Below are 21,183 nucleotides of genomic sequence, written 5' to 3'. Positions count from 1 at the left end.
GCATTGCTCTGTATTTTACAATGGACTTCTTTCTTGTATATTTCATTTCATGTTCTACAGTGACTATTCATTAATTGATATTTGAGATTTGTATTGCAAATGAGTATCTAGGGCATAGAATCATGGGAGCAGTTCCCTATATATTTTATCTATCATCATTATTATCTACTGCAGATGTGGATATCCCTTGTCAAAATCCACATCATTAATAATTACATTTCTAAATTAGCTTTATTTTGTTGGATAATGGTTTCATTTGGAAAATGTGGGCGCCACATACAAAGACTTCAAAATATTGGACATGACCGTATCAAATATTATACTGCAACAGAATTTCTTAATACCATGAAATTGCTGCATCATCAAAAGATCAACACGTGTGATTTTATCTCAACCAACTCAATGAGTTGTCATCAGCACATTTCTTAACAACCTTTGTCAATGATTTGTTAACACGTATCATGGTTTCTCCCTACTATCTTCATGTATAAATCCATTACTGTTTGTGATGTTTGTGATATGGAAAATACACAAAAATATGGAAAATACACAAAAGAATCATATTATCAGTCATCATCTTCATTCTTATTATGTCATTCTAATTTTCTAACTTGGTATCTGAGCAGGTTTTCAATGCCTTCCTCTCCTCAGTCTGACCCACCATCGTTGGTGGTGGATGACAGTTCTCTCTCAACCTCTACTGATTCTTCTTCTGGCAGTAAGATGTTCTCCTCTAAGAAACTTACTCTCATTTTGGATGATACAAATTTTCTGCTTTGGAAACAACAGATTCTTCTTGCTGTCAAACCTTTCAAACTCTAGCGGCATCTTGATGGTTCGATTGAGCCACCGCCTCGGGTTGTTGTGGATTCATCTGGGAGTGTCAAGATCAACCCTGCCTTTGAAGTGTATGAGCAGCAGGACAGCGCTCTTGCCTCTTGGCTGCTTTCTTCTGTTGGCCCCACTGTTTTTCCTCATCTAATTGGTCTTGATTCCGCCTCCCAAATCTAGAGTGCTCTTACAACTCTCTTTGGAAGAAAAACTACATCACGGCTCATGCATTACCGTCGGCTATTACAGTCTAAATAAAAAAGGGATCTAGCAATGAATGACTACCTTATGAAAATCAAAATTGTTTTCCAGCAACTTGCAAGTTGTGGGGAGGCTATAAGTGAACCTGAACAAGTCACAGCCATTCTCAATGGACTTCCCTCTGAATTTGACTCTATGATCACTATTATTTCTGCCACTCCCACATCGGCCACAGTTCATGTTGTTTCTACAATGCTACTTGATGCCGAATCCCGTCAACAATCTATGGTAACTGAATTTCCTCCATCAGCTAATATTGTTGAGTCTAATACTGCTTTTACTGCCTCTTCGCTGTCTGCTTTTCCAAGTTATGGGTCGTCGTCTGGTGGAGGTTCTCGAGGTAGAGGGAGGGGTCGATCGTCATCTCGTCTTCAATGTCAACTTTGTGGTAAAATTGGCCACACTGTTGATCGATGTTACCATAGGTTTGATCCATCCTTTAAAGGAAATGCTTCTCGACCATTTCCATCACCACCATCTGTCGTATCAATGCCCACTTCATTGTTGGTTCACGCTATGTACAGCATGTGTGCCCCTCCATCTCTTTTGGGTGGTTATGCTTCATCTTGGGCTACTCCTGGTCCTTATCATACAACTGCCTTGATGCACACAGGATTAATTGGGTCCACCATGACACCTAGTCCAAATACACATTTGAATACGGGACTTCCTCCACAAACTAGTCAGAATCCATTTGTTTTATCTTGGCCTACTGGCGCTACTACCTTAGGACCAAATGCTACTACTATTTTTGAGACTTCAAATGCTTCCACAAGATCAATCTCTCAAACTCCTCAAGCGCATATTGCAACTCCAGCTCTCCTAGATGATAATGCTTGGTACCCTGGCTCTGGTGCCACTCATCACTTGACCAGTTTCGAGACTTCTTTAACCTCTAGTGTTCCTTACCTCGGTTTAGGTAAAGTGTTTGTTGGTAATAGAAATTCTTTACCTATAGCTCATGTTGGTCAGTTATCACTCTTGTCTTCTATTCGTCCACTTTATATGAACTCTCTCCTTCATGTCCCCGGAATAACAAAAAAATTGTTATCTGTGTCAAAGTTTACAAGGGACAATAATTTTGTTTTTAAATTTCATCTTAATTATTGTCTTGTTCATGATTTGAAGACAAGTGATGTGCTTCTTCAAGGTTCTATTCACAATGAGCTGTATCGATTGCCATCTACACCGTTATTCGCTCTTTCATCTAAATTTTTTTCTCGTTGTTGTGCTGCGGAGACTCGTACTTCTTTGGACTTGTGGCATCAATGTTTGGGTCATCCATGTAGCTCAATACTAAAGAAAGCTTTAAATGATTGTAATGTTTCCATTCATGGCAATAAGGAACTTAGTAATTGTGTTGCGTGTCATCTTGGAAAAGAACATAATTTATTATTTTCTCTGTCTCACACGGTGTATAATTCTCCCCTTGAGCTTGTTGTTACGGATGTATGGGGGCCAGCTCCAATGATTTCAAATGGGTATCGTTATTATGTTGCCTTTACAGATGCTTATACTCGGTACACTTAGGTTTATTTTCTTAAAAATAATTCAGATGTCTTGGCTGCCTTTATGAGTTTTCATAGTCAGGGTGAAAGGCTTCTTGGTTGTAAGTTAAAAACCCTTCAATCTGATAATGGAGGAGAATTTAAGGCACTTAATTCTTATACTCAGCAGCATGGCATTCTTCATCAGTTCTCTTGCTCCCATACGTCGACTCAGAATGGATTGGTTGAACGCAAGCATAGACACATTGTTGACACTGGTCTTGTTCTACTTGCTCATGCCTTTATGCCTCTATCGTATTAGTACGATGCCTTCAGTAGTGCTGTATTTTTGATCAATCGGTTGCCATCTGCACCTCTCGGTAATATTTCACCTTATGAAAAACTATTTGTTCGAAAACCTGATTATACTTTTCTTCGTGTTTTTGGCTGTTTCTATTTTCCAAACCTTAGACCATATAACTCCCACAAATTAGACTTTCGATCGACCTCCTGTACATTTCTTGGATACTCTCTCATTCACAAAGGCTATAAATGCTTAACCCCTGATGGTAAAACAATCATATCACGCAATGTAACCTTTTCAGAAAATGAATTTCCCTTTAAAAAAAATCTGCCACCTCTGTCACCTATATATTACTCTACACCCATGTTCCCTTTACCACCACCTACTCTTAATCCTTTTCCCAGTACCCCTTTACAACCCCCACACGTTATTCACCCCTCATTATCTCCTACACACAACCCTTCATCCCACATACATTCTCCTATCTCTATGGGTCACACCACAACACCACCTACCGATATTCCTACTCCTATGGACCCCATCACAACACCACCCAACAATCTTCCCACTCTTATGGATCCCACCACAACACCATCCACCAATTTCACGTCTCATTTATGCCCCTTATCTTCACCTACACCATCTGCAGCTATCACTAATCCCAAGTCTTAGTCATCTTTATTACCCCAACCCAGTTTTAATCAACATCTCATGCTCACTCGTAGTAAAGCAGATATCTTCAAACCAAAAACATACCTTACGGAGGCAATCGATTCTTCCATTGATATCCCTATTGACATACATGTTGCCATGAGATTTCCACACTGGCAGGCAACAGTTCATGATGAGTTAAGTTCTTTGATGGCAAATGAGACTTGGACTTTATGCGTTCTACCACCTAACAAGCGAGCAGTGGGTTGTAAATGGTTATTTAAAACCAAAAAAAAGTCAGATGGCTCTATTGATCGGTACAAGGCTCGATTGATGGCAAAAGGTTTCTCACAACAAGCTGAATCAGATATTGTCAAAACCTTTAGTCCAGTTGTTCGCCCGACTACCATTCGTACTGTTTTAACTTTAGCAGTGATGAATAATTGGCCCTTAAGACAATTAGATATAAATAATGCTTTTCTTAAGGGTTCCCTTGATGAAGAGATTTATATGACTCAACCACCGGGTTTTGAAATTTTTGATGACAATGGTACTCAACTCGTTTACAAATTAAAGAACGTCATAAATAGGTTACATCAAGCTCCCAGAGTATGGTTCAATACTCTTCGTAGTTTTCTTATTGGTAAACTTGGTTTTCAGCCCTCCAAGACTGATTCATCCTTGTTTGTTCGGCTCTCTTCTTGTTCAAAACTATATCTTATGGCCTATGTTGATGACATCGTTATTACGGGAAGTTCTCCTAGTGAAATTTCTAATGTTGTGCAACAGTTGCATGCTGAGTTCTTCTTAAAGGATCTTGGTAATCTCAATTTCTTTCTTGGCCTCGAAGTTACTCGTAATTCTTCGGGTCTTGTCCTAACACAACACAAGTTCATCACTGATTTACTATCTACAGCCGGACTTCTTGGTGCTTCTCCTGCTCCAACACCTATGGTTGAAAGTCCCTTGCTATTTTCCACTGATGGGTCACCATTTCCCGATGGACACCTTTACCGAAGTATTGTTGGCTCACTTCAGTATATCTACCTCACTCGTCCTGATCTTTGTTATTGTGTCAACAAACTTAGCCAATATATGAACAATCTGTTGGATACACATTAGAAAGCTGTAAAACGTGTTCTTCGGTATCTCATTGGCACTTTTCATCATGGTCTATGTATCACACCGGGTGACCCTGTTTTGGTTGCCTTTTTTGACGTCGATTGGGCTTCTTCGATTGAAGATAGACGTTCTACATCGGGTTTTTGCATTTTCTTTGGGTCAACCCCCGTGGCATGGTCTGCAAAGAAGCAATCAGTTGTATCTCGATCGTCTTCTGAAGTAGAATACCGTAGTCTTGCTAATTGTGTGTCTGAACTTATTGGCTTGCAACATCTTCTTGAAGAACTTGGAGTAAAGACTTCCCATACACCCATTGTTTGGTGTGATAACTCAGCTACGGTTTCAGTTGCTGCTAATCCTACACATCATGCTAGAATGAAGCACGTAGGTATTGATCTACACTTTGTTCGTGAAAAAGTTCTTGCTAGTCAATTAAGCGTAAATTATGTTCCCTCAGCAGATCAACTAGCTGATATCTTTACAAAGCCAATATCACCTCGCAATTTTTCTCATTTTAGAAATCGGCTATGTCTTGTTGACTCCACAAATTTTGTAACATAGAAAAGAAGAAGACGGGAGAATGTCAAATATTATACTGCAACAGAATTTCTCAATACCATGAAATTTCTGCATCATCAAAAGATCAACATGTGTGATTTTATCTCAACCAACTCAATGAGCTGTCATCAGCACATTTCTTAACAACCTTTGTCAATGATTTGTTGACACGTATCATGGTTTCTCTCTACTATCTTCATGTATAAATCCATTACTGTTTGTAATGTTTGTGATATGAAAAATACACAAAAGAATCATATTATCAGTCATCATCTTTATTCTTATTATGTCATTCTAATTTTCTAACTGACACAATAAGACCAAAAATACCACAAAACACAGAAATTCAATAACAGAAACAACACTATATCAAGGATTAAAAAGAAAAAGACCTTGAAATTAAAATATATTAGATATTTCCAAAACATAGCAACATAAAGTTGCTCAACTTCAAACATTCAGAATAATGAATTAAAACTTATTCTTAAGGCTTTCAAACAGGCCACAGATTTCCCCCTAACCGCAAAATAGAAAGAAAAATAAAAGATTTAAGAATGGGCAGGCTCAACTAAGAAATTTACCATTCGGTTTAACAGATTTAGGCCTAATACAGTTTCTTTGCAGTTAACTTTAATGGATAAGTTTAATGGATCAGAGCATTTACCTTCAACAGTAAGGGTAATCAAACAAGGAATTGAGCTACTCAAAATTTCGGAGCTGAACCGTAGGCGCAAACCTGATGCATCATCTTGATTAGGAGCAATGGGCATATCAATAGATACAAGACAAAGATTTGCATTGCCAAGCTCTCACATATTGCAAGAATTTTGTCTTCCATTGACAAACTATCTCCAGATTCCTTGTTTAGCTCCTCGATGTGGTCAGTGAATGTGCAACTGTCATAGATAAGCCAAGAAAATCCAGTTAAGAACAATCTGGGATATGATAATTGAAAAACAAAAGAAACAATAATAGTACAAAGTTTGAAAAGATGATTGCTAAGCTCTCGATTGAAATAAGTCGTAAATACAAATAAAATTCAACTCCACTAAGATGTGACAAACCTCCTTGAGTATTCGAACATCCCTGGGAGACGGGATTCTTTATCAGTGAAAGCTTCAACATCCATCTGCAGTGGCTTTAAGAAATATCCAATATTGGGCCGCAACTTAACTGGAAGCTTCTCACCATCGTAAAATAAAGCTAGCTTCAAAGGCAATAGATGATGATGAAAATAAACTTGAATAATCCTTCTTGTTGTCTGACCTGGTTCTAAAGAAGCAATCTCTTCCATTGGAACAAGTGTTGGCACATTATCAGATGAGGCTCTGTTAGACTCCACATTGACCAACTTTATTCCCGATATGGTCTATGATGAACAGTTCCTAAAAGAAACTTCTATGCAGACAAGTAGATGCGATATGCTTGATATTTCTGATGAAAAAGAATAATCAACCTTCAAATCATTTCTATTTGCAGGCTCCAAGAGAGAATAGCTTTTTGGTTTTATCTGCTTTCCAACATCCCCAATAGATATTCTTGACAAAGATTTACGGACTTGACTTTGCTCCAACGTGCCTGGGTTTGATGAACCAGGTTGTTCCTCCAACCATGACTAGAGCTCGATTTGACATTAATTCCCCTAGATTAGCAGGAGAAGAATGAAAAACTCCACTCTGATTTTCAGAAGCATTTCCATTGTCGGAAATCTGAAGCAACAGGTCTGCATTATCATTGCCTTCACTTGATTCACCATCATCACCATGGCCACTGCTTCTCGAGCCAGAGAAAGAGTGCTGTGAACCACAATCTGAAGCACTTTCGTTGTCTGAAGGATCAGATGATGTGCCATGATCATCTGTCCCACTAAAATCTGCTGCCTCCTTCATAATTATACGTATTCCTTCAGGCTCATTAATGTCATCAAGGAGCAAACTGCAGGGCTTTGGAAGAGGTTCGTACCCGGGAGCAGTATGAAGAACCATATGTGAGAGAGACCCAGGTAGATAAAATCGGTAATTAATTGATTCAGTTTTCACTTCTCTTGTTTGTTTCCTAAATATGCAGTTCACAACTATGTGTAGGTCTTTTTCAGGAAGACAATACACTCCTTGTGACCCTTGAGATCCGTGACCGAGCTTGTTTCCTAAATATGCAGTTCACAACTATGTGTAGGTCTTTTTCAGGAAGACTATACACTCCTTGTGACCCTTGAGAGATGAAATTGTATGATAAAAGTTTCTTTAGGAAACAAGCTCGGTCACGGACATCATAGTTCGAATCACATTCAGCCAGTTCAACCAAATATCTGAAAACTTTCTTGAATGTCGACAGACCTTCTCCTGTAGCACCTGATAGAACCTGCAAGTACAAACAAACAGAAAGTACAGGCTTTTTCTCTGAACATTAACAACAAGCAAGCGAAAGAAAAAGAACTACTGATAAACTACAAAACTTAAAATGAATTAAAGATGACATGCAACAGCAAGAGTTTTCGAGATTTATTTATTTTACTTTTTTTTAATATGATATGGCTACTTGCTGCAACTAATCCTGACTGACAACCTCCATCCCATTTCATAAGTAAAACAGATTATTGGAGGAAGGCCAAATATCTTTTCCCAGAAATATTTGTCCAAAGCTAGGCTAGAATTGATCAAGAATATTATAGCTCTTGGAAATACCTTAGTCACTGTACTAAGAATTTGAAGCTTTGTTTCCAACGCTTCTGAAGTAAAGCACCATGCAAGATACTTCAGCACCGTGGTTAACATCCTAGGAATTATCTCCCCCAAAGAGCTGTATTCTCCCACCATCCAAATAATCATTGCACGAACTGAAGGCACCTTGATTGAATCCAGACTACGGACTAACTGAATTATAACCTTTAAATAAAAAATAAGATGTTGGTTATCAGCCAATTAATATGAAAACACAGCAGGAATGAAAATAATTTAAAGATTCTGCCAAAATAAACAGAGAGGTATGCAAAAAACGCATAGCTAAAGCTGAATGAAATAAGCAAGAGAGAGATACCTTCTCATGAATTGGTGGGTCTTGCTTTATGATTGATTTTATAGAGATAATTGCCTGAACCAAAACATCTGCTTCTTGATATCTAGACCCTAAATCTTTAGTCAAGAGCTCTGCAAAATTTGGTATCACTTCAGAAAACAAGAATTCTCTGAATGTTACCAGACAACAAGAAGTAGGAAAAGAGGAATAAACCCTGTATAGTCAGAGTTAACAGCCCATCTGCGCATATATGTGCCATTTTTGGAAGTTGTCGTGCGCATATACCAATTGCAGCAACAGTAGCAGCAGCAAATCGCCTGTCTGGATCTCTAATATAATCCTAACAACATACCATAATATAAGCATCAATTCATGCGATCAAGGATCAGCATACTTGATAGGGGGTTTGCGCGCGGACCAAGATCAAGTTGCCAAGTCACAGGAAATTCCTACGAAAACCCTAAACGAACAGATCTGAAAATCAAAACAAAGAATAAGATTAAAACGAATCAGATCTGAAATTAAAAATCCCCAAATGAGCAAAGAATCAAATTGAGAATAGAAATAAGTGTTAATAAGGGTTCTTGAAACCCTAAAGGAGATTGCGATTCTGCCCAATTAAACACCAAGATAGTTTTCCCCAAATTTCGGCAATCTAATTTCACCCAAAAAGAGTATGGATGAATCGGCAAGAACCCTAGAAATTGGGGATTTGTTGGCTGATTCTTTAAGATAGAAAAAAGACTGGAAACACAATAAGAAAAGCAAATAAATTAGATAAAGATTCGGTACAAACAGAAATAAAGAAAGAATTGACAGCAAGAAATTAAAAGATAAGTCCTAAGAAGCCTTGAAATCCCGAAAGATCTCACAACTCCCTTCAAACGGCTCTAATCTTCCCTCCAAAGAATATCAATGGCAAGAAGAAGGTTGAAGATGGCTCCACAATCAAAAGATTGTTAAAACAACTTCTAAAGAAAACTCAAGAGAAAATTCTTGGAGAACTCAAAGAGAATTTTCACTCAAATCAAATCTGAAATTTTCAATGTAATTGTAATGTAATGTAGGGTGGTGGCCAAGCCATATAAATAGGCCTTTCAAATGTTTTCCTAATCTAATTAGAAAACTAAAACTAAAACTAAAAAAACTCCTAATTATTTTAATATGGAAATTCGCCAATGGTCTTTTATTTGGGACTCTTGACCTGAATATAAAAATTTAAACTAAGTAAAATAAATAAATAAATAAATAAAACTTTACAACTTGGGCCACATTGACAATTTGGCACGATTTTCAACTAAGTATGGGTGGATTTCTTGATTGGGCTTGGAATCTTCTTATTAGGCCTTGCCTCAAGAATTTGGGCTTGTGATCCATCTCCTACCAAATTGAATCGTTGATGCTCGAATCGGAGATCCAATGCGCTTTGGTGCAAGATTTGGTTTCTTGGACCAAGATTCCCAATATTTGAAATCTTGATTTTCCTTTCTTTTGTGTACGCATCTAAGGCCTTGCTAACAAACTCCTGAATGGTCCCATTTAGTTTGGAACACATTTGTCGGGCCTTTGATCTCGTATCATTTCCCTTCCTCAAAAAGATTCGACCTCGAATCAAAAATCAAATGGGGACAAGTCACCACATTAAAAGTAGAACTTACATTGTACTCACCGGTAGATCAATTTTATAGGCATTATCGTTGATCCTCTCGAGTACTTGGAAAGGCCCATCGCCCTTGGGTCCAACTTGGTCTTTCTTCTTGCAGAAATCGTTCTTTCCTCATATGGACCCAAACCCAATCTCCGGGTTCTAGGACAACCCGCTTATGCCTTGTTTGCTTTGTTGGTGTTGGCATCATTTGTTTTGGCTATTCGTTGCCTAGCTCGCTCATGTAAGGATTTCACCAACTCGACTTTCTGCTCACCATCTAAATTAACAATGTGTTCAAGTGGTAATGGCGCAAGATCAAGTAATCGTTAGTGGGTTAAAACCATAAACAAGTTCAAATGGAGAATAACCAGTTGTAGAATGAATAGATCTATTATATGCAAATTCAACAAGCGGTAGGCATTCTTCCCAATTTCTAATGTTCTTTCCCACAACAGATCGTAATAAAGTCCCTAAGATCCGATTAACTACTTGGTTTGGCCATCAGTTTGGGGGTGACATGTAGTGGAATAAAGTAATTTAGTACCAAGCTTACCCCACAATACCTTTCAAAAGTGGCTAAGAAATTTGACATCTCTGTCAGAAACAATTGTTTTAGGGATGCCATGAAGTCTTACCACCTCTTTAAATAATAAGTCGCCACATGTAGCATCATCTGCTTTTGTGACCGAAATAAAATGTGCCATCTTTGAGAACACATCAACAACAACAAATATACTATCTCTTCCTTTCTTATTTCGAGGCAAACCTAGAATAAAATCCATGGATAAATCTACCCAAGGTGAAGTAGGAATCGGTAAAGGAGTGTAAAGGCCATGAGGCATTACCTTAGATTTTGCTTGTTTGCATGTAATGCACTTGGAACATACCTTTTCGACATCCTTTTTCATATGTGGCCAATGGAAGTGTTCTTGCAAGATATCCAGTGTTTTGGCCACTCCAAAATGTCCTATTAAACCCCACTATGGGCCTCATGAATCAATAAGTCTCTCATGGAACACTTTGGTATGCATAACTTTGTTCATACGAAAAAGAAAGCCATCTACAAGATAAAATTTATCGAAAGCAAGATGTCCACAATTCTTATAGATATGGCGAAATCAGCATCATCATCATATAGTTCCTTAATATGTTCGAACCCTAAGACTTTAGCATTCAATGTAGTTATTAAAGTATATCGTCTAGACAAAGCATCTACAACTACATTATCTTTACTTGTTTTATATTGTATCACATAAGGGAATGTTTCAATGAATTCTACCCATCGAGCATGTCTTTTACTCAACTTACCTTGTCCCTTTAACCATTTAAGAGATTCGTGATCTGTGTGTATGACAAACTCATTAGGCAGCAAATAATGTTGCCATACTTGAAGTGCACGAACTAATGCTAATAGTTCTTTGTCATAAGTCGAGTAGTTTAACTGCACCATTCAATTTCTCACTAAAATAAGCAATAGGTTGCTTATCTTGCATTAAAACAAATACCAATTCCAATTCTCAAGCATCACACTCAAGTTCAAAAGTTTTAGCAAAATCGTAATTTAAGCAAAGGAGCGAACATAACTTAGCTTTTAGAGTTTGAAAGGCCTTTTCTTGGGTTTCACCCCATTTGAAACCCATCGATTTCTTTATAACCTCTGTCAATGGGGCAACAATAGTAGAGAAATCTTTCACAAATCGCCTATAAAAACTAGCTAAACCATGGAAAGATCTCACCTCGATTCTCGATTTAGGAGTCACCACTCCTTAATTGCCTTGACTTTGTCCTCGTCGACATGAATACCTTGAGCACTAACTATGAAACCTAAGAATATTAGTTTATCACAATGAATGTGCATTTATCAAGGTTGGCAAATAATTTTTCAGTTAGAGAATATCCAAAACGGTCCTAACATGGAAAACATGATCATCTAATGACTTGGAGTAAATTAAAATATCATCAAAGTAAACTACTACAAATTTACCCAAGTGAAGCCTTAAAACATGATTCATTAATCTCATAAATGTACTAGGTGCATTAGTAAGGCGAAAGGCATAACTAACCATTCATACAATCCAAATTTTGTTTTAAAAGTCATTTTCCATTCATCCCCGCCTCATTCAATTTGATGATAACCGCTTTTTAAATCAATTTTTGTAAATATTATTGAACCATGTAATTCATCAAGCATATCATCAAGTTTAGGGATTGGGTGTCGATACTTTACCGTTATCTTGTTGATTGGGCGACAATCAACACACATACGAAACGTACCATCTTTCTTTGGCACTAATAAGACAGGAACAGCACAAGGACTTAGGCTCTCACGAATGTACCATTTGTCTAGTAATTCCTCAACTTGCCTTTGCAATTCCTTTGTCTCCTCAGGATTGCATCTATAGGCTGGTCGATTTGGGATTGAAGCTCCGGTACTAAGTCAATTTGATGTTCTATCCTCGTAAAGGTGGTAAACCTTTAGGGCCTCACTAAAACATCCTCATAATCCCGCAAAGAGATTGAAACACACTAGGCAAATTTTCGTTAATGTTAGATAAAGATAAATAATTTTGCCTAAACCTCACAAGGATACAAGGTCATTTATTAAGTAGGGCTCTCTTCACATCTTTTTGTTGCCAAAATATTTTTTCCGCTCATTTTACCACTAGAGGATTCACTCACCTTTGGGCTTTTTAAATTTTGACTTTTCCACTACTATTAGCCTCTTTTCTCTCTGTCTTTTGTACTTGCTCTTTCTCCTTACCCCTCACAAAATTTTATCATCCTCAATTGATCTTTATATACATCAAGAGGATTTAAAGGAGCAAAAGTGAATTTCTTACCTTTAAATACAAGGGAGTATCGATTAAGTTTACCTTGGTGTGTAACATCGCGATCAAATTGCCAAGGTCGTCCAAGGAGCAAATATGCCGCATGCATTGGGACTACATCACACCATACTTCATCCTTATAATTGCCGAGTTTAAAAGTGACCAAGGACTGTTTCGTAACTTTAACTTCGGAACATTCATTAAGCCACTGAAGGTGATATGGCTTAGGGTGTTTGGTGCAAGGCAACTTTAAAAAATCAACCAAATAGCTACTCACCACATTTGAGCAACTACCACTATCAATAATGAGTGAACATAAGTTACCTTTAATAAAACACCGAGAATGGAAAATATTGGCCCTTTGGCTATCATCATCTTTCATCTGAATGTTAAGGGTTCGACGAACTACAAGGCATTGAAAATCAGAAAGTCCCTTCTCGGGTGGTTCAACCAACTCTTCGCCATTATCACCGCATCAACAAGTTCGCATATCTGGATCTGCTTTTATCGTAGTCGGAAGTATACTCACCATTATCTTTTAGAAGAAGGAATCTCGTGTTAGTGCATTCCCTACTATAATGACCACGCCCTTTGCACTTAAAACATTCAACCTCACGAGTCCTCTTCACACTCGAATCACCTAAATTGGGCTGCTTAAAAGGTGTTTGCGTTTTAGCAGAAGCCCCTTTTTTCCAATCTGACTGCTTGTTACTCAAAGAAGACTTATTAGTAACAAAAGGTGGTTTTGAACTCTTAAAATCAAAATTGGAATTGTTACCTCGGTAATATTGTGAAGTAGAGAATGACCCAAACCTTTGTTCCTTTAATTGTTGCTCGATCTCAATGGCTTTGTGAACTGCTTCTTCCAAATCAATATAAGTTTGTAGCCTCAATGTATTAGCTATCGGCCTGTTCAAACCATCAATGAATCGAACCATAGTTGTTTCTTCATCCTCCTCTACGTTAGCTCACTGAATGAGCATCTCCATCTCTTTAAAATATTCATCCACCGTCCTACTACCTTGGATAAGTCTTCTCAGCTTTGTTTTAATTTCTCTATAGTAGTGAGGTGGAATAAACCTTTTACGTATAATTTGTTTCAACTCATCCCATGTCGAAATCTCACCTTCATAATTCCGATGGCGGTTTACCCCAAGTTGAGTCCACCAACTTAATGCATAATCAGAAAATTCCAGTGTTGCTAACGCTACCTTTTCATCATCCGGACATTTATAATACCGAAACATAAGTTCAATCTTAGATTCCCATTCACAATAAGCGTCAGGATCATTTTTACCACGAAATTGGGGAATTGTGAATTTCGGTTTTGCCAAAGAAGGTTGCCCACGATCATGAAAATCATCATCCATTCTAGTGACACGTCGAGGGCCGCGCCTCTGGGGTTGGTTATCCCTATCTTCTTTGATTGGATCTCGATATTGAGGTTCTTGATTCAATCGTACCTCATTGATGGTAGCAGTCAAAGCTCGAAGAGCAGCAGCCTGTTCATCCAACTGTTGTTGGAATTTTTTAAATATGTCACCATTATTATCACCTGTAGACATTTTTTTTAAAACATGCAAAACACTCAACACTCAAAAATAAAAGTTATCAAACCTCACCGTTAATCACTCAAAAGGAAAATTTAAATTTTCAATGAGCTAGAATTCAGTCTTGTGAGTCCTTTAGGAGAGTTTATCTCAATCAATTAGATAGTGGCTGAACCGATCTACCAAAGAATCCTAATTTGCACTAGGATGCCAAAAACTGACGAGACACCAATTGATTCGTGTTGCACCGAGGAAGAAGTTGTGCACACGTGTAAATCCTACTAACACAAGAAACAAGAAGGTGTTAGATAACGTAACGGAAGAATAAAAGCAAACAAATGAAAACCTACCGCTAAGAATCAATAAAAATTGCTGAAAACAGAAAACCCGAAAAACTGCGGAGTAACTTGACAACTTCGTTCGAGGTGTTCCCAATCTCTAAAAATAACGAAATTAAATCTGGAATGTCCTTAAATATTGAATTTTTGATCTGGAAATTTTGGGCACCAAATTCAACCCGCTGAATCTTTTTTTAAATTTTTATTGAATTTCATCTTTTTTTTATTTTTGACTTTTTTGACTGATTTTTTTTGCGGGAATAATTTTTTTATATTCAATCACAGTGCCACAAATATGTATGTAAAATTTCAGATCAATCGGACAACGTTTACCCACTCAAATGAATTTTTTTAAACAATTTTTCTGGGTAAAACTGCTGTTTTTGCTTTAAAAAATAGAGATCAGTTTAGAAATCACCTAAGAACACCCAAAACGCCCAAAATCTGATACCAAATGATAGGGAGTTTGCTCGCGGACCAAGATCGAGTTGCCAAGTCACGGGAAACTCCTACGAAAACCCTAAACGAGCAGATCTGAAAATCAAAACAAAGAATAAGATTAAAACGAATCAGATCTGAAATTAAAAATCCCCAAATGAGCAAAGAATCAAATTGAGAATAGAAATAAGTGTTAATAAGGGTTCTTGAAACCCTAAAGGAGATTGCGATTCTGCCCAATTAAACACCAAGATAGTTTTCCCCAAATTTCGGCAATCTAATTTCACCCAAAAAGAGTATGGATGAATCGGCAAGAACCCTAGAAATTGGGGATTTGTTGGCTGATTCTTTAAGATAGAAAAAAGACTGGAAACACAATAAGAAAAGCAAATAAATTAGATAAAGATTCAGCACAAGCAGAAATAAAGAAAGAATTGACAGCAAGAAATTAAAAGATAAGTCCTAAGAAGCCTTGAAATCCCGAAAGATCTCACAACTCCCTTCAAACGGCTCTAATCTTCCCTCCAAAGAATATCAATGGCAAGAAGAAGGTTGAAGATGGCTCCCACAATCAAAAAGATTGTTAAAACAACTTCTAAAGAAAACTCAAGAGAAAATTCTTGGAGAACTCAAAGAGAATTTTCACTCAAATCAAATCTGAAATTTTCAATGTAATTGTAATGTAATGTAGGGTGGCTGGCCAAGCCATATAAATAGGCCTTTCAAATGTTTTCCTAATCTAATTAGAAAACTAAAACTAAAACTAAAAAAAAACTCCTAATTATTTTAATATGGAAATTCGGCCAATGGTCTTTTATTTGGGACTCTTGGACTGAATATAAAAATTTAAACTAAGTAAAATAAATAAATAAATAAATAAAACTTTACAACTTGGGCCACATTGACAATTTGGCCTGATTTTCAACTAAGTATGGGTGGATTTCTTGATTGGGCTTGGAATCTTCTTATTAGGCCTTGCCCTCAAGAATTTGGGCTTGTGATCCGTCTCCTACCGAAATTGAATCGTTGATGCTCGTAACGGAGATCCAATGCGCTTTGGCTGCAAGATTTGGTTTCTTGGACCAAGATTCCCAATATTTGAAATCTTGATTTTCCCTTTTTTTTGTGTACGCATCTAAGGCCTTGCTAACAAACTCCTGAATGGTCCCATTTAGTTTGGAACACATTTGTCGGGCCTTTGATCTCGTATCAATACTTGTATAACAATGCAATTTCAACTGGTCAGTTGACCTCAATTATTTCTTTTGTGCCAAAGACTAGGAAATGACTTAGTGTAAGATACTCAAAAGTGGCGAAGAAAGGATTATTATTATTATTATTATTTTGAATTCCATTCTGTCCATATCACTTCTTTCTTCCTAACATAACACAAGGACTGAGAATTACTCTTTTTTCCAGATCTCTAAGGTTGGCTTGGCAGTGCAAGGATTGAGACCTTGAAGAGCCAAGCACCAAATGTACAGTTGAAACGGTCAGGTTAAGCACCTTTGGTAACTCACGTGAGCTCAAACGGAACCACACCCCCTTTCAAGAGAATCTGAACAGTCCAAAAAGAAATAACTCTATATTCCATTGACCGAAAAATTGTTTAATGGCATTCAGTTTCAGTTATTTTGGTCTGGCTTTTGCCAGAGGAAACATAATTTAAATGATATAGCATCACATCAGATCCAGTAATCAGAAGAAAATTCCCTAAACAAAATGATTTGCATAGGATGAAAATGGCCCAAAAATACCATCCTCTCCAATACCGGTGACTGCAATAGTACCTTTTTTCTTAGAACATATGGATGCAAAGGAAATTCATTATGGTATACCATACAGAAGTTTTAATGTGACTTCTATTTCTACTATCTTGCATTTCTACATATTGCAAATATCAACAATGATAAGGAATTCCTTATGAAGACAGCAATACCTGAAACTCTTTGAAAATAGAAGAAATGGACGAGTCTATCGCAATGGATGAAAGTATCTCAAGCTTCAAGGCTTTGACTTGATATGAATCAGAAGAATAAACGAAGAAGTCCTCATGGTATGGAGCAAAGAGAGATGGCATTGCTTTAGCAAATACTTGAATGTTGCAAAGGACCTACTCATTCAAATCAACATAACCATTTCTTACCATCTCCAGCAATCAACTTGAAACATAAACTAGGCAGATAACCCAAATCTAAAATTGGTTTTGCCAAATGAAATAACATAACTGTATGAATTCCAGAACAGTAAACATATTGAATTTCAATTACAAGAGAATAAATATGTTATAATGTGCAGCCAGCTTCAGAATGGACTAAGCAAGACTAAACTATAATATTCTACTGCAGAATATTTGCTCTAGAATATTATAAATCTAACTGTACTAGCTAATCTACACTTAAACATAATTTTCCGCAAGCGTCTTGGGAGAAACTCATATACTTAACACAATTTCACTTCTGTGTCTAAAATAATAATAAGGTTAGTTATCTCTTGGTACTTTCATGTTAGGAATTCAAAAAAAGAAACAAAACTATTAAATCACATTTCACTTCCGAGTAAGATAACACAAATTTTATTACATTTATGCCTCTAAACTTTAGCGAGCAAAAACTGCTTACCACCTCAAAACAAAACTTTTCTGGTCAGAATTCTGGTGCAATTCATAAAAAGTAAAAGTCAAGTACTAAAATTGATAGCTCCTCGAAATGATGACAAGTAAACAGAGAACAATGCAAAATCTTAAATGCTGTTAAAATAGAAAACTTTGCAATGAATAATTGCATTACATAAACATACATGGGTACATAGATGTACACCCATGTTACATAGTTTGTATGCACAAGTGAAAAACATAGCATGATGGCATAATATAAATGCATGAGATAGAAGAAATAAGTATTGTAAATGCCCAAATTTGACCGGGCTTACAACCCAAGCCCAAATCTAGCCCATGGCCCAAAACAAAAATAAACCCTAGCCCACAAAAAAACTAAACGCATTTCAGCCAAGAAAAAATCTAGGTGTGCCGCACCTAGGTCTTCAAGCCTCTGCTCACATGCCTCTCACCTCCCCAAGATGCCCCAGCCCTTCCATGGCTCGCCTATCGCCTCATCCACATGCTCTGACACCACTAGAGGTGTTCATGGGCCGACCCGGGTTCGGGCCGGGCCCATAAAAAATTTTGACCTTCATATTATGCCCCGGCCCGGCCCGGCCCAAAAAATGGGCTTGAAATTTTGTCCAAGCCCGGCTCGGGAAAAAATTCTTAGGCCCAAGCCCGGCCCGGCCCGTTTTAAAAAAATAAACACTAATTTTTTAAAAAAAATTTAAAAAAAAATTAAAATTTAAAAAATATAAAAATATATTTTTTATTATATATTCAGTAGGCCCAGCCAAATAAGTCGATGCAGGCCTGGCCCATTTTTAAACAGGCCTCATTTTTTGCCCAAACCCATATTTCGGCCTATATTTTACCCGAACCTCCCATATTTCAGGCGGGCCGTCAAGGGCCGAAATGCCTACCATGAACACCTCTAGACACCACCTGCAAAGAGCAATAAACACGCAGCAGAAAGAAAAAAAATGTAAAAAAAAAACAAAACAGAGATTAAAGCGTTTGTAATCGGGTTATAAAAGCCCCAAGCACTGCTTATATTTTTTCTTCTTCGATTTTCTTTGTAAAAAAACATAACAGAGATTAGAAATAAAAAAGAAGAACAAAAAAGGTTGTTGTTTTTCATCTTTTTCTTTCGATTCGTTTATTATTTTATTTATCTTTTTTTACAAATCTTTTTTTAAAAAAAACTATTAATAAAAGAAGAAAAAGAGAAGGGAAGAAACTTACCTAGGGCCGCATGCAAGGTCCATCGCCGGAACCGTCTCGGTCAGTGAAATCGGGACCAAAGGGAGGCCATGGGGTTGCAGTAGAACAGACCAAAGATAACAAATGTTTCCTCGAAGAGCTATCAATCCTATCTCCCTGAAGTTGCAGTGGAGCGGATTAAAACCACAGATCTTATCTCCCTAAGCAGTAGTGGAGCAGACAAAAGAAACCAATCCTATCTCTCTGAAGTTGCAGTAGAGCGGATTAAAACCACAAGTCCCATCCCCATGGATTTACAGCAGAGTAGATGGAAGTCATATCTCTCTAAATATGCCGCGAAGTGGATCAAAGCAAGAAAATACGGTGGACTGAAGTGAAGCTACTTGAAGAAGAGAAGCATCAAAAGAAGTCAAGATCCTGCAAGACCCGGCAAATTTGGCATTTTGAAAGTCTTTGCTTCATTCTCGTTACACGACAATAAGCAAAGAGGGCAACAGAATGCCTAAATTTGACCAAGCTTACAACCCAAGCCCAAATCTAGCCCATGGCCCAAAACAAAAATAAACCCTAGCCCACAAAAAACTAAACGCATTTCAAATTAAGAAAAACCTAGGTGCACCGCACCTAGGTCTTCAAGCTCTCTCTCTGTCGCGCCACCCTCCCCAAGACGCCTTTACCCTTTGCGCCTGGCTCGCTTATCGCCTCATCCGCATGCTCGACACCACCGCAAAGAGCAATAAACACGCAGAGAGAGAAAAAACAATGTAAAAAAATAAAACAGAGATTAAAGTATTTGTAATCGGGTTATAAAGCCCCAAGCTAATCGCTTATATTTTTCTTCTTCGATTTTCTTTGTAAAAAACATAACAGATTAGAAATAAAAAGGAGAACAAAAAGGTTGCTGTTTTTCATCTTTTTCTTTCGATTCGTTTATTCATTTTATTTATCTTTTTTTACAAATCTTTTTTTTAAAAAAACTATTAATAAAAGAAGAAAAAGAGAAGGGAAGAAACTTACCTAGGGCAGCATGCAAGGTCCATCGCCGGAACCGTCTCGGTCGGTGAAATCGGGACCAAAGGGAGGCCATGGGGGTTTCTCTTCTTTCGGCTTTCGAGCCCAGAAGCTTCGGCCTGCAAATGGCCTTTAAATCGGGTAAAAGACCCGACCTTTGCGTTGCTCCGATCATCAATGACGGTGAGGGGCACGGCGGCACCGGTGACGGCCCTATTGGCCGGATTTGAGGTTGTTAGAGAGAGTGTTTCAAAGCTCTCTGAATTTTTTTAAAAGTGGCTTTAAACTGATTTTTTTTGTTTTCTTTAGAGTATTTATATTAGGTATAAAACGACGTCGTTTTGAGTCTTAGCATCAGTGGCCAAAACGGCGTCGTTTAGCTTTTGGACCCGAAGACTCGACCCGCCTACATGGGATCTGCGCATTTTCTGATGCGAGGGATATTTATGATGCAATCCTTCCACTTTGAAAGATGGCGCAATCTGATCCTTTCTCATTTATTTTGAAATTGGGCCGCAAATTTTGCCTCTGTTTCAATTCGGTCCTTGGGTTATGTGTGACCCCTCAGTTAAAACGCTGCGTTTTTGGACTAGGGGAATATTGCTCTGTAGGTCCTTCGAACTTTGAGCGCGTTTCAAGTCCAGTCCCTTGCAACTCTTTTTTATATTTTGCGATTTTGACCCCAAAATTTGAATCTGGATGCGATTCGATCCTCGGCCTATTTAACCGAATTTTTTTATTTATTGTTTATTTTTATTTATTTTATATTTTATATTTTATATTTTATGTTCTTTTTAACAAAAATAAGTTATTGAATGTTTTCTTCAAGGTTATTTATTTATTTATTTTCAATCTTTGGTCAAAATTACATTATTTTTATTTATTTATTCATGATTTTTTTTCTTTTTAAAATTTGGCTTGTTTACTTTATTTCTATTATCATTGCAATTTTATTTATTTGTATTATCAAGATACTTTTCATATTTAGATTCCTTTGTAATACATTTATTTGTCATTATATTATTGTTATCTTTATTTGTTGCTTACATAAATTATTCATGCATGTTGACATTAAAACTTTTATATACCAAATATTTGTATTTTTATGCACATCATGCCACGGTTATTTAAATGCATGTTGTATAGCCATTTATGATTCCTTTTGTGTGTCAAATAATTCTATTAAAGGCATAATGAATTAAACGTTTTATTTCACTATTATTCCACTCAAATTCGTAACCAATTTCAAAATAAGGCAATGTTTCGCATTTTAGAAATTCGAGAAATTGTACCCTAACTTACTGGGTCTCAATTT

General features: G+C 37.2%; 1 pseudogene; it reads right to left on the bottom strand.

Annotated features, from left to right (window-relative positions):
• Positions 1-5,613: 5,613 nt before the first annotated feature.
• The window catches only part of LOC105778741 (AP3-complex subunit beta-A-like), a 28,076-nt pseudogene continuing 12,506 nt past the window's right edge, over positions 5,614-21,183 (bottom strand).

Source organism: Gossypium raimondii, chromosome 4, assembly GCF_025698545.1.
Source record: "Gossypium raimondii isolate GPD5lz chromosome 4, ASM2569854v1, whole genome shotgun sequence".
In the NCBI taxonomy this organism is placed as follows: Eukaryota; Viridiplantae; Streptophyta; class Magnoliopsida; order Malvales; family Malvaceae; genus Gossypium; species Gossypium raimondii.
The sequence above is the reverse complement of the archived record's forward strand: the minus strand, read 5'-3'. Positions and strand labels throughout refer to the sequence as shown.